Below are 15,377 nucleotides of genomic sequence, written 5' to 3' on the forward strand. Positions count from 1 at the left end.
CTGTTCAGGTCAGTGCCCCATTTTTTAATAGGGTTAATTAGCATTTTAACGTCTAGTTTCTTGAGTTCTTTATATATTTTGGAGATCAGACCTTTGTCTGTTGTGGGGGTGGTGAAGATCTTCTCCCAGTCAGTGGGTTGCCTTTTTGTCTTAGTGACAGTGTCCTTTGCTTTGCAGAAGCTTCTCAGCATTATTTTTTATCACCGAGTAGTACTCCATTGTGTTTTAAATCTAGAGGTGAGATGCCAGTTTGCTTTTCTTTGAATCACTTAGGAAAGCGGTATGTAGTGTTTAAGTCACTTTTCTTAAATACTCCTGGGGAGTATTGTCTTAGGTCTGGTGAAATCTCAGGGAAGCTGTCATTTTGAAAAAGGAAGGAACTGGTTTTTGCTTGATACTCAACCAGTTCCTGAAAGAGCTTTGGTAGGAGTTCACATTTTGTGAAGTCCTGTCCAGACATCTTTCTAATAGATTATTCCTTCCTTTCTCAGCAACACAGTCTTCTCCAGAATGTCTACCTCCAAAGGAAAAGAAACATAGGAATGGTAAGTTTTCACTCTTAATAAAATATTGTTAAAAGACAGAGACACATTTCTTGATTGAAAGTCAAATGTAAAAATTGTAATATTTTATATTTATTGTAAATCATGCTACTCTGTCGGCTGAGACATTATGGGTGGCATGTGGAAGTTGCCACCATCTTATAAGTCCTTAGGTTATTCTTATGCCTATTATCCTATCATTTTGAAACGAGTCTTGCTGAGCTACATTGCAAACAGTATGGGCTCATACTATTTAACACCAATGTTGGACAGTACTTCATTAACTTTGCAAAAGATTTGATTTGTGTTCATTCCCCCTTGGGGGATTCTATTGTCATTCTTGACTAGTTTCTTAGACATATATATGATAAGTAAGTGGCTCTTCTTGGATATCTGACATGCTTTGTTAGTGAACATCTGCTAAATACAACTTTTATTTGTGTACATTTGAGAACACATGGATGCACGTATTTAATGGGCGCATAATAGTTAACATTCCAGTAAAGAAGGAAGTGAAGTATTCTAACTTTTCAGACTTCCCAATGATAATTCAGTTGTGAAACTGGAGAACGTGGTCCTTCCTATAAGCTCTCTTAATTACCAAACAGCATTTAGTTAGAATGAATTAATTTTACTCTTTCTCTGTGGTGAGGAATTTAGATTATGAAGTGCCCAAAGGAATTCATTATGAGGCAGTTTTGCATGTAAGCGGGGCATCAATCTACCTTTTGCTTTTGAGCAAGATTCAAACTTATGGGTAAAACATTCCCTTGGGTTAAGGCAGATGTCTTAAGAAGTTTCGTTAATAACTATTTAGAGTAACTGTTTATGATTCATGAGCTACACACGCTTATTTTCCTGTAGTTCACTAGACCAGCTGCAAACTGGCCTGACACATGGCTTCAAAAGAATAAATGCATAGAAAAAAGTCCCAAGTTATAATTCATTTTTTTTAAAGTTGAAATCTGTGCCGGTTTTAGAGTCAATCAAGTGCCTTTTATTTTAAGGCTCTGACCTTTTATTTTAAGGTTTCTTCTCAGTGGAGGTCTAGACATTGATTGTAATTAATTTCAACATATTTATTTGAACATATGGTAGACAAGTAAATATTTCTGCTATTTTGTGTGTGTTTTGGAATATTTGGCTATATTATTTAAGTAGAAAGCATGCATCTCTGGGAAGCTGAGACAAAAATAGCAAAACAATATTATGTGACCTGAAGATCCTGAATTCTCAGTTATGGTCTCAGTGACTTAAAATATGAACACTGTATATCTTTAATCATGAGCGTGGCATATAATCTTGTAAAATTTAATCAGCATAGAAGAGAATTTAAAAAGAGTAATTCCATGCTTCACCCTTTATGTCTCATCCATAATACCTTCCAGCACCTTATTCACCAATCTACTAACCTGTGTATTCATATACACACATGTGTCTTTTATTTTTGAAGCATTGAGATCAGATTATGTATACTACATAGTAGCCAGTTTTCTTAATCTTACATGTGTATATCCATAGAGAAAGACTAAACAATATTTAGTAGCCATTAATTATCCCAGGTGTCCCTTAACTAATTTCTTTGCTGATTTACGTTGAAGTTGTCTATTTCATAGGAAAATGTGCGTCATGACTCCTAAAGCTAATGATATCAGAAAATGGAAAGATCATGAATAGGTAGGATTAACATAGTAACAATGGCAATATTTTAAAAAAAGTAATATACAGATTCAATACAATTCCCATAAAAAATCTCAATACAATTCTTCACAGACTTCAAAAGAGCAATACTCAACTTCATATGGAAAAATAAAAAGCCCATGATAGCTAGAACAATCCTGTACAATAAAGGAACTTCTGGAGGTACCATTATCCCTGACTTCAAACTCTACTATGGAGCTATAGTAATAAAAACAGCTTGGTATTGGCATTAAAAACAGACATGTGAATCAATGGATGCAAACTGAAGACCCTGATGTAAATTCACACACCTATGAATACCTGATTTTTGACAAAGAACCAAAATTATATAATGTAAAAGAAGAGATTACTTTCAAGAAATGATGCTGACTGGAGGTTGAGATGTAGAAGAATGCAGAAAGATCCATATCTACCACTCTGTACAAAACTAGAGTTCAAGTGGATCAAAGACTTGAGCATAAATCCAGTTACACTGAACCTGATAAAAGAAAAAATGGGGAATAGCCTTGAATACATTGGCATAGGATACTACTTTCTAAATATAACACCAGTAGCAAAGACACTGAGATCTACAATTAATAAATGGAATCCCCTGAAACTGAAAAGTTTCTGTAAAGCTAAGGACACTGTCAATAAGAAAAAAATGACAGCCTACAGAATGGGAAAAGATCTACACCAATCCTACATCCAACAGAGGCCAGGTATTCAAAACACATAAAGAACCCAAATAAACTAGACATCAAAATACCAAATAATTCACTTAAAAATGGAATACTGATCTAAACAGAGAATTCTCAACAGAAGAATACCAAATGGCCGAAATACACTTAAAGAATTGTTCAACATCTTTAGTCATCAGGGAATTGCAAGTCAAAATGACTCTGATAGATCATCTTACACCTACCGGAATGGATAATATCAAAAACATTGATGACAGCTTATGTTGGAGAGGATGTGGAGTAAGGGGCACATTCCTCCACCTTTGGAGGGAGTGCAAACTTGTGCCATCAAAAACTTTAATGGTCCTGCCTCTAATGATTTCTCACAGGGTTCAAAAGAAAGATGCCACAATAAGCAAAAGGGAACTAAAAGGAAAAAGTACACCTGCAACACATTCTTTCTATCCATGTCTCTTTATTGTTCTCTCTTAACTTGTTCCCTATTCGAATTCTTCTGTACTAATGGTTTATTATTTCTTAGCTCTAATTTTCTGTCCCGATTTTAATTCCAATTCTCCTCCTCCTCCTCTTCTTCTTCTTCTTCTTCTTCTTCTTCTTCTTCTTTCTGATAATTTCTGGGTTGCTTCTGCTTCAGATTCTGTTAACTATCTTTGTTCTTACCCAGCTACATAGCTAAAACAAAACAAAAGAAAAATCAAAGCAAGGCTCCAGGTGAGGGGGAGCAATCTGTGTTTGTCTTTCTGCACCAGGGTTACTTTGCTTACTGCAGTGCTTTCCAGCTCCATCTATTGTCATGCAGTTTTTAGGTCTCATTCCAGCAGACTCGAATTCCACTGTGGCCATGCACCACATTTTCATTATCCACTCCCGGGTTGATGGACAGGTAAGCCGATTGCATATCTTAGCTATTGTGAAGCATTGTTTTTAACTTTGGAATTTCTAGATTTAAAAAAATGTGTGTGATTTTATTCCGTAAAAACTTCAAATTTCAGAGCTTTTGTATATGGTGCTTGTAAACACTATATTCTATTAGCAGTTTGTGAAAGGGTACTTTCCTTCCATTGCTGTGATATACTCAGTGCTTGCTCTCTCTCATTAAGATTGAGCAGGTAGATGAAAATAACAATTCATTATGATCTTGTTTTCTCTATTTTAAGATTTTCAGTGACGCTGAACAATGATTCATATGTTTAAAAATTATTTATATTATTGTTCCTATTAATAGGCATCTTCCATTTCTCCCAATTTGATTCTTGGGTTTTTCTTTCTGAGTAGAGTGAATCATTCACATTTAAAGCTTTTGATTGTTCATTAGTTGTATCGATTACAAATCTACTCCCTGACATTGCTTGCCATTTATTATTTGGATTTTGGGCCATTTTGCAGTGAGCTCATTTTTTTTTTTTTGTAGCAGAGTTTATCATGAATTTTGGGTGGTCATTGCACAAACTTTATTTTCTCTTCTACATTGCTTTTAAAAACTACTGTATCTTACCACTATTTCTGTGCCTTATTTTTCATATTTGGATTGTATACATCTGAAAATTATTTCCTTTTTGTATCAATGTTCAAAGCTACTCGAGAGATTTGAAAATACTGGCCACTCCATTAGTCCTCCTCAGTTCCTTTTTGCATGTTCCCAGAATTATTTCATGACCCAATTGAGTTAAGTCATGTCTTGATTATAATTGTAGCTTCTGGGGTCAGGCAGACATGCTATTTAGGTCCAGGCTCTGCTATTTACCAACTGCAATACCCCCAGAAAGTATTGGTGGGTTCTAATGGCCATAGCTGTGGTAGAGCCTTCTTATAGGCTGGATATAAGAATTCAATGAGGAGACACATGTTCAGGGGCCTGGCACAGGAAGGACTGGGCCATGTTGGGGTTTATCATTATTGTTACCATTTTCAATGTTATTACTTTTGTCATCTAATTGATAGAGTTTATGGAGATGGCTCCTTCTGCTGCTCTGGTGAGGGTCCCAGAGAAGTTTATGAAGTATCAGCTTTTAAGGTAGGCTACACTTCCAAATCTAGGGACTTTACTGCTGCATAAAATAAAATAGGGTTAGGGCTGATTTCCCCCAATGGAGTTCCTTTACCCTGTTTATGCAATAATCATAAAGCTATTTGGGGAACATGAAAATTTCTGTTTATCTAGTTCTGGGGTTTAAACCTGGACCTGCATGTCTGGTGGATAGCTGAAATATAAATTAAGAAAAAGAAGGAAAACCTTCTTGGTAATTCATAATATTTTCAGATAATAAGGGAAAATACCAATAGATATTTCACAATTTAGAGTTTCTGTCCCAGATACATCACAAAGCAGAGTGAAAAAACTAATCACCTGCTCATATAAAAAAATTAATTTAATGACTGTACACTTGCTAAGGAGTGTATAAAAATTAAGAGGAAAAGATAGTGCATAGCGAGCAAACTATGAGAAAGCTTCAAATGCAAGTTAAAACATTAAAAATACTTACAATAGCCAAGATCACACTTTGTAGGTAGAATTCAGTCAGTGTGAGAGTACCTAAAAGTTTAGACTCTACATACACTTTGGGTAAGGAAACGCCGCATAGAGATGTTTCTGCTACATACTAATGTGTGCGCTAAGCTATAAGATAAGGAAATTAACTATGACAATGAAAATAATCTGGCTCTCCACAGGCACACCACTGCTTGATAAGGAGTGTTATGTGATGGTTTAAAAAAATCACACGCTTAATTCTGACAGGGACACTGGTATATGAGAAAGCAGCCTCCGTAAGTGAAGAGGAAGCCTCCGGACGAAAGCGCGCATGCGTGTATAACCGTGTAGCAAAAGGTCTAGAAAAATGCGCACCTGAGTGTGGTCTTACAGGGAAGGGGAATGGCAGCGGATGGTAAAGACACTCTGGAGGTTTGTTTCCTTTTATTCCCTGAACCTCTTTGTTGTTCAAAATGTTTATAACTAGAATGTACTCTTGTGCACTTCTGTAACAAAAACTTTAAAAAGAGCCCGCAATAACACGGCCATTAGTACCCAGTCCTACTTGCTGTGAAGGGTAATGGAAGTATCACTTCTAAAATCTTGGCCAGGATAATTCCCTTTTATGGAATACAATTGGAGAGTCAATGTTGAGATCACAGTTATTCAGAGTGTAGTGTCGAGTTCTTCACAACCGCAACCCACAGGACCGGCCTGCAGCGGCGCATGTTTGAAGGCAAAGCCTAAATCCTCATTAGAGTGGGAACTGGGGGATAATGAGGTGATTTTGCTGACAAACTGCACCTTGCTCCATCACTGCATTCTGCGCTGCAGCAAGTACTGTCACGTTCTGGGATAGACGGCCTTTCTCCCCTGCGCTCCTCCTGAACTTTTGCTCTTTAACATATAAGAAAAACCGTGGCCGAATGAAGCCTCCTGCGATCATTAATTGTGAAACTGACTTACAGTTGTTTGGCAAGGCTGTAGCACAAGGACATCATTAATCTTCCCTCTTGAAATTTCACGAGAAATAGATTGATGCCCTAATATCATTGAATTTTCTGCCTCCGAGAGTGGCCTTTTGGGGCCGTAATTTGTTTTCTGCTTTTGACAGAGATCTGTATACGCATAGCAACATCAAGCATGCAAAGGCTGGTATCAGCGAGCTGCCGCAGAGACAGCTCCAAGCGAGGAAGGTGGGGACACACACCAGGCTAACCACTCACCACCCGAAGAAGGCAAATACAGTTGGTTTTCTTCCATGTTGAAACGGAGACCAAGGATTGTAAATCCTATAATTTGTAAAGAGAAGCAAGAGGTCCCGATTTTATTGGCTTTCACTGTTAGCTTCCAAATATCTGGAAATACAAATATAAAATAAAAGTAATACAAAATTCTATTACATATACATACATACATACATACATACATACATACATACATATATATATAAAATCAACCTTACAAAAGTTAACAAGCAAGTTTAGTATTTGAATATGTACCACTTTGCTACACTACATTTATGACATTTTCGGGGTGTGTGTGTCAGATTCCCCAACCTCCGCTGTGTAAGGACTCTGCAGAAGTTCTCAATAATGCAGGCTAGCAGGTCCTACTCACATGCATTGGAAGCTATAGTTTTTACAAGTTCCCCCATTGACTGCATATAGTTAGTTCAACAAGCGCTCCTGGCTAGCTGCCAATCAGCTATAATTGGAATGGCAGATGGGATCTATCTTAAATGCAAATTCTAATCCATTAATGGCGGTTGTCTGGAACACTGGCTGAGGAGAACTGACAGCCTGTGCCCAGGTCTGTGGGGAAAGGCCAGTGATCTTTTAATGATGTAGACCTTGGGCACAGGCCAGTGGGGATAGACGGTACCTGTGCAATTCTTTTTCTCACCAGGACTCATAGAGTAGGATTTTTGCTTTAAAAATATTTTAAACCTCTTCATTATGATATGGCCCTATCTTCTTCCCTAAGTTTGTGTATTGGGAAAGAGAAGGAGAGATGGCAGCGTTGGGTGGAGCATGAAAGGAAAAAAAAAGAGAGGAGGGGGAGAGTGAGAAGAAAGAAAGGGAGGGAGGGAGGGAGGGAAGGAGGGAGGGAGGGAGGAAGGGAAGAAGGGAGGGAGGGAAGGAGGGAGAGAGGGAGAGACCAAGCTACTGATTCTGAGTAAAGACACAGAGCTATTACTTCCAGGTTCCAGAACTTGGATTTCCAAAAAAAGTTTCAAAATTGATGACCGTCAACCTTTATTTACTAGACATCAGTCTAATTAAGTCTGATAAGCATAGCCCAGCTCTCCTGGGTAGCGGTTCTATTTTTAAGACGTCCCGTTTCTCCTGAACCATCCATGAATGATCTGAATACTATCTTTTGCCTCTCTTATTAGTCATAATTTTGAGGAGAATCAAGATATCTCTGTGTACACTTGAAAATAGCTTATGATTATTTTAATCAGTTTAGATGGTCTATGCTGAAAGCAGGTGATTAAAACTACACGACCATGTATTCCTAGCATCAGTAAACTTCAAGTGAGCAGTCTCCAGGAACCAAGGTTTTTCTCTTCTTTTTGTTCTACCTCAGTCCCTGAGTAACATTGTTTGTCTTCATAGCACAAGACTACCTGCTGTGTTCAAACACCCCTTTCACAAGAGGACAAGACGCAGTAGAGAAGGGCACTTTTCTCCATGAGCTCTGCTCTCATGTTGGGAAGAAGATTCTTTCTGAAGACCCTGTTACCCTCTTCCTTTTTTATCACCAGTCAAAAGGGTGTCTTAAATTCCCTCACTAGACCAGTCATTGGCAAAGGAACCAAGCCAATGGCGATTCATTCCCTGGGCTGGACAAGTTGCAAACAGATCAGACAACAGCGGGTGATGAGTGGCAGGGGATAGTGAATAGTGTCCTTAGTTCTTACCTAGACAACAGTGCAAAGAGTTCATCCTAGTGCTGGGCTAGTCAGAACCATCTCCTGGTATGGAGAAGGTTCTGAGGATCTGAGATTCATGTTCACTAGCTACTCAGAGGCTAGAAAGTGTGCCCAAATGATGACTTTAGTTTAGTTGCAGAGATAAGATATATTTGCTGCAAACACTATTATCTGTGCACAAATGAAACATGTTTTGGAAAACTTTCGTTATTCCAATGCAGTAATGGACAATCGCTGATAAAAACATTTTACTTATTATGCCAACATATCCAGTGAGTTCTAGCTTTTCTCAAACTGACCCTGAATCTGAATCACGGGGCTTTAGAAATTCTAAGAGGCTTTGGGAAAGATGAATAGCGTCACTGTGAAGAGCGGAATGCCCCATGGCGTTTGTAAAAAGCTCAGAGGCATTTTACAACCTATAGAGCTTAGATTTACAACACGCAAAACCAACATGCCTGCTCCAAGCACAGCGAAGCTCTTAAACGGCGAGAGAGAAGTAGTCAGATGTAGGAAGCAGCCTTGAGTTTTTACAAAATATGACTGACTTTTGTTTGCTTCTATCCAGTGATTTTTTAACCTTCTGGGTTTAAGGGCCTCATTGAGAATCTGAACAAAGTTGTGGAATACTTCCCAGAGAGGCCCATTTGCATAGCTGCACGGTGTTTTGAATATTAATAACCTCCACTCTACCATTCTTGGCCCTATTGGAAGAACTAAAGCACAGCATAACTAATAACTAACGATAGACACCATTAACAGAGTCCTTTCCAGTCTCCCAGGCACCACTGAGATGTACTCGACGTGAGCAGCAGGGGCTCAAAACTGCGGTGTTATAAGGGCCCTTGAATGTTTCAGATGAGATTCATTAGATCTCTCCCAACTGGTGAGAGAAACAAAGGGTTAGGGAAAGATGAACAGGAGTTAAAAATCAAAATTCCCTACTCATTGAGCCTAAGAGAACTGCTTTAACCCTCAAAGTCTTAGTTTATGTCACCTGTCCCCTGAGGAGAGTAACTGTTCCCACAAGAGCAGAGTAAAAGCAATGGAAACTGTACGTAACTGCACCAGAGTTTGTCCCTGCATACAGCCTGCACTATGAATATTTAACTTCATTGTAGGCATGCCTAAGAGGCTGATTTATCTGCGGTGAGAATCCTTTTCAAATAGGAAATGATTACTTGGACTAAGAAGTTCATGGCAATAATATTTATGCTGCTTGTTAAAAACAGGAATTCTGACGCCAAAACAAAGGGGAAACAGCAATGGTATGAGATGGAGACAGGTTTGTTTGAGTCACACAGGACTCGAACACCTTAGCAAAACAAAGCTCTTGAATTCCCCTGCCTCATCTTCCCTATGAGCCTGAATGTTTTAAGGCTTTTGGAGGTTGCCATCTCCTAAAGCTTTAAGATTTTCCAGCCAATACCAGAAGTTCATGGTTCTGTGGAAAGGGATTCTTTCAAGCGATCTGATAGTTCTGCAGAGGGAAAAGAAAGAACACAGAAGCATGAACACCATGCTGTTTTTCTAGTGCCTCTGAAGCAAGAGCGAAACCCCATCATTTGAAGAGAATAAAATATATAATCCGGAGAGAGTAAAAACCCAAAGATTGACTCGTTTGTTTGGCTCACAAATGATATCATAATTTGCAGCTTTCACTTTTAGTGTCTGTTGGTGCCAGCTGTTTGCCTATACCCTCCCCTCTACTGGTTGCTCTTAGAACATGTCCTTATCCACCTCCCCACAGCTCTATGAGGTGGGCTCTTCCTCCTAGAGTCTAGCTCGAGCCCCCCATGACCTGTTACTAGCCCACCCTGTTAGTGAGGGGTGAAATGAGGAGGTAAGCTCAGACCTATTCTACTCCAACTCCAACTCAACACTTGCTGCTGATTCCAGCTTTTCAAGGACAATGTGAACTATAACTGAAAGACAAAAGAAAGATAGCAAATGACTGAGTAAACCAACTCAGAAACTAGAGAAGAAATATGGATGGAGCAGGGTAAACAGGCACACTGGTGAGATTTTCCGTCATTTCTAATGGCAGCATGCCTCTGATTCAGCCAATGACCCAGTGACCCAATGGCCTCCAGTGTGAGTCAGGAGTATTAATGTCTGGAATGCAGGTCCAGATAAAGCATCAGGCCAATAAAAGCTCAGTGACATTTAACCATTTTTTTGAGGCCATAATTGTTTCTTACAGGAGCAACACACAAAATAAATGTTCAGTGCTAAGCCCGTGAAAGTTCTGTCAAAATCAAAGAGTGGTGATTGCTGCCTGTGAGTTAGTCTGTGCAGCCCTGACTTTCATTTGTCTCCATCTGGTGATCCATACCTTTTTAAAAGATCATGGAAATGATCATCGTTTGTATATAAGCACAGTGTTTTGTGGATTCACTTTTACATGGCAGTATAGGGAAACAAACAGGATAGTACAGATGATGAGAACAGATTAAAAACCGCTCAGGCAATTGAGGACAGGGATCTTGAAAGCAGCAATTCCATTTTTGTCCTTGGCCAGTAGTCAGAAATGTCCTTAATCTTATCCTAGACAGGTCAGAAATACAAGAGTTATCTGAGGACTCTAGTTTCTGGTCTGGTTTCTTGCTGTCTTTCTTTCTTTACTCAGCCTGGAACCTATAAGTGAAGGTGTGATCCAAACTCCGGATAAGACACATCCATCCTCTTTTGGGAACAGCTTTGCAACAGCAGCTCTACATTTTCATGGTGGAAATGGGTTATGCTTACCATAATCTTGGGAGTGATGCTAATCATTGGGCCTTGTGTACTCACTTCTGTCTTAAACTGTCCCCTCGTTTATGATTGATCTATACCCCCAAAATGGTCCTCCTACGATCCAGATTCATCTCTCTCAGTGTCCTTGATTGTTTTCCAAAGCCTGAGCATCAGTAAGAATGCTGACCCTAAACCCTATTATGCCCTGATTATAGTCCACTCCTAAATTATCTTATGGTCTTAGCTCTTGAAGGAGGAGTCTTGTGGGAATTAGTGGACTCTGAGGCCACCGAGGATGGGTCCCTCCTTCATGATTCACTTTTTGTTCCTTGGTGGTACTATAAGAGAAACATCACAGTTGTCCTTCCTAAGGATTGAAAATACATATGAAAAAGTAGAGATATTTTCCTTTTGTTGAGGCCGGCTAAGGGAAAGCTACTACCTCCTGGTCAAAATAATGAAATCTTAGTTTCTAGGACTGGGTGGAGGAATGATAATATTATCTACTATTAGTGTCCCTTCCCTTAAGAGATAATCCAGCTGGGCCTGTCAATCACCTGTCAAGAAGACTCCATAGGAAAGCTGATTCACCTGAGCATGTGCTAAGAAAATGGGAGGAATAATTATCCCCTCAATGAGATAATGTACTTATATTTTTGGAAACCCCGTAGCTGCTTACAGATACATGGGCTGCCAAGCTTGTCCACTCCTCTGAGTTCTAACACAAACAGTGTAACTTTTCTTTTCCTTTTCCTGTCTCTTCTTCAGAGATTGGCCAAAAACCTAAGCTAAGCATGCTTTCCCTGATAACTCTGGACTCTCACTTCCCCCTTCTGCTTTGCAGCTATTAGCCAACTTCCACTAATGAGCGTGCCAGCTTTCTTGGACCCTGACTAAAGAAGGCATGCCTTTCTCTCTTCCTCTCTCCATCAACCTCCTGCTTGGAGCTGCCAACATTTACAGCTTGCCCGTCCTGTTGTTTTTCTCTCAAACTCTAATTAAATTGTCTTTGAGCTTTTCTCTGAGTCTGTTTTCGAATTCTTTTGTTAACAAGATTGAGAATCCAAAAGGGAATCCCAATTTTCCTGGTAGCAGGAATGCTTTCAATTAATTATGAATTAATTAAGCTAATAACCATTGGCTACTACTACTGATTAAGTCCTTACTAGGTTACAGACATGCTCTTCATTTGAATTATAATATTTAGTTATCATCTCTACCCGAAGAGGTAAACAATGTTACTGGTCATTTTCAAAGATATAAAGATTGTGGTTTAGTGAAACTAGATCGCTTACTTCACAGTCCTGGAGTTAGCCAATAAGAAGAGTCAGAAAACAAATGCTGACAGAGGTATCCCATTACATTATCTTCCTTGTAGACATTCAAGATCTTCTGTTCCAACCTGGGCACAAAAGGATTTGTGAACCATAAACATTTATTTCTGTAGTGTTTGTGTGACTTCTTCTTCTTCTTCTTCTTCTTCTTCTTCTTCTTTTTTTTGTCTTTTTCAGATTCCCATTTTAGTAACTCCCATCTGAGCCAGACTGACACTAATCAGTCTTCTATTTCATGCCTTAGCTCTGGATTAAGTTCTGCCGTTGCAGAGCCAAATCCTGGGTCACAGTGACCATTTCCTTCTACTTCTCCTACATCGGAGACTTGCTGTTATTAGATTGTTCTTAGCATTACATTTAAATCTTCAGTTAAGGAAGAGTACTAGAAAGACAACAAAAATCTATGATAGTATTTACTTTAGGAATTTTTTTTAGTCATTGTCAAAGTCTTCTAAACAAGATTTCAAGTAACCTATTACTTTTGGACAAAAGAAAATATTTTTCTGTGTAGATAAAAAAATATAGTGATGTTTCCTTTTACTTAAAAGTCAGAATTTCAGTGGGGCAGTGGTAGTATATACCTTTAATCCTAGCACTTGGGAAGCAGAGGCAGGTGGATATTTAATTTGAATAAGCTGGTCTAGGTTACCCCAAATTCCACGTCCCAGTATGGAAAAAGTTTTACAAAGCTTTTATAGTAAAAGAAAAAAAGTCATAAATCAAGGCACTCTTCAAATATAGTAAGTAGGATTTTCAGCAAAGTGGGGAAATCTCAGTTTCCTGATAGTATTCTCAGCCCTTTGAGTAGTGGAGAATAGTCAGTACTTTCCAAAATATTTATCAGGATGTTTAGTTTAGCTTTTCCTGGTGGTTATAGAATGTTACGTCCAACATAAAGGTGCACAAAAAAAGGGTCTTTATGGGACTAAAAATAGATGCCCTAAGATAAATTAGGCTCTGGACTTGCAACATTCCAACTGCTCCGTATCATTGGAATTCTAATCAATCAGCTATTGTGGACATAGCTTCTTTTCAGGAATTTTCCTTCACAAATAATACCCTTGATTTTAGCTTTGTTTTGCTCATCCAAACCTGCATGAGAATTTCAAATATTTGCTACCATCCAACACTAATTATGGAAGGCTAGGCTTGCACCTGGCTATACTGACTTCTCAGCATCTCAAAGTCAAGGGCTGGCATGGAACTCACACACACCCAACCTGACTCTTCTCAGTGCTGCCCTGTGTGAACGATGTCTTTGTTCACCCAGTGCAGACTTCAGAAACTCTGGGAATTCCTTGAACTAACCCATCTCTTGCCTTGCTCCATCTCTATCAAGACAACCAATCTTTTCCAGCCCATATCCCTCACTCAAATTGGTACCTATTAACATTATTTTATCCACAAGGACTGCGGACTTTTCCCAGCTACCAGCACAGTTTCCATTCCTGTCTAGACATTCGCCATCCTTCAAGGTAGACAGTCTATATAATTCTATCATCTTCTTGCCTAAAGTTCAATAGAGTCTCATTACATTAACAAAGAGTACCCATAAAACCCAAATCCTTGACTAATGTGGCAAAAAGACATCTATTTATTAGTTAAAATTTATGTACACGAGTGTGCATAATGTGTGAGGACTGTAAATGGAGGCTCCTCTTTCATACCTGGCCACCCAGACCGGAATAATCACACATAAACTATATTAATTATAACACTGCTTGGCCAATAGTTCAGGCATTTTCCTAGCTAGCTCTTATATCTTAAAGTAACCCATTTTTGTTAATCTGCGTATCACCACAAGGTTGTGGCTTACCAGAAAGTTTCCAGTAGTGACATCTTTCTCCTTCGGCAGCTACATGGCATGTCTCTGACTCAGCCTACTCTCTCTCTCTCTCTCTCTTTCTCTCTCTCTCTCTCTCTCTCTCTCTCTTCTCTCTCTTCTCTCTCTCTCTCTCTTTCTCTTTCTCTTTTGTGTCTAATTAAAAAGGAAGGTTTTAACTTCAACATAGCAAGACAGTTATCAAGCAAAACTTACAGTTACAATACTTCTTTATTGAGCCTAAAGTTTCATATTTAATTTATCTTTTATCATAATTATGGAAAACTATAGCTATCTAGTCTTCAGTCCATCCAGAAGGATATAATATTATCTAAATAAACATGAAGTACCTTGCAAACAACTTTCAAAACTCTAGAATTGACAGAGACATCTTGCTAACTGGATAGTAACCCAACATTCTTCTGTAACATTGGGGCATCCATCTTCAGCCTATAGGCCCATAGTAGCTGGCAGACTTTTCCCTGAAGCAGGAAATTTGAAAGGCTGTTTTGTCTATATTGGCAGTTTGTCAGTCACTTTCTTTTGTGTCTTTCAGAATGTCTGGCAGTTTCTTCTGTGAAGCAGGAACCCTGAAGGACCAATCCACATTTTCAGTCTAACAAAGTTCACTGGTTCCTTTCCTGTGGGTCCTGCAAGTCCAGTTTATACAATATACTGTCAAGTAGTTCAAGCGAGAGCATTTTCTTGCCCCAATGGTTAATCTTTCCACAATGACAGAAACTCCATAAGGAGTTTCTTCAATGCCCATCAACCTCTCTGAAGTAATTGGTGCTGCCAGGAGCAGATGTATCTCATTGTCAAGAAAAGTCTAAGTTCTTAAAATATTTTAAATGCCATATTCCATCAGTCTTTGAAGTGTTGAGGATTATCTATCTAACTGAAATGTGTCTATGAATATCTAGAAAACCTAACTAACATGGCTATAAGTTTGACTATTATAAATGACTAGAACTTGCCAAGTAGGTGAAACTAGCTTTGGAAATTTACCCATCTTTTTCTCCCCATTGGTGGAATTGCAATCACACATTACCTCACCTGGTTTTTTTTTTTTTTATTTTTAAGCAGGTTATGAGTTTGAACTCCTTTCCTTGTGCTTGCAAGAAAGTACCTTATTGACTGAGTTATCCCTCCAT

At 38.8% G+C, this 15,377-nt stretch overlaps 1 protein-coding gene across 1 annotated transcript in view; it reads left to right on the forward strand.

Annotated features, from left to right (window-relative positions):
• Nucleotides 1-418: 418 nt before the first annotated feature.
• Nucleotides 419-15,377, forward strand: part of Acvr1c (activin A receptor type 1C) — a 116,468-nt gene continuing 101,509 nt past the window's right edge. Inside the window, exon 1 of the mRNA XM_050123707.1 lies at nt 419-545. The gene's annotated coding sequence lies outside the window, so the exon portion shown is untranslated. The remainder of the gene's footprint in view (nt 546-15,377) is intronic.

Source organism: Alexandromys fortis, unplaced genomic scaffold (assembly GCF_014885135.2).
Source record: "Alexandromys fortis isolate MF-2015 unplaced genomic scaffold, M_Fortis_MF-2015_v1.1 scaffold_8_9099976_23576923, whole genome shotgun sequence".
Classification (NCBI taxonomy): domain Eukaryota; kingdom Metazoa; phylum Chordata; class Mammalia; order Rodentia; family Cricetidae; genus Alexandromys; species Alexandromys fortis.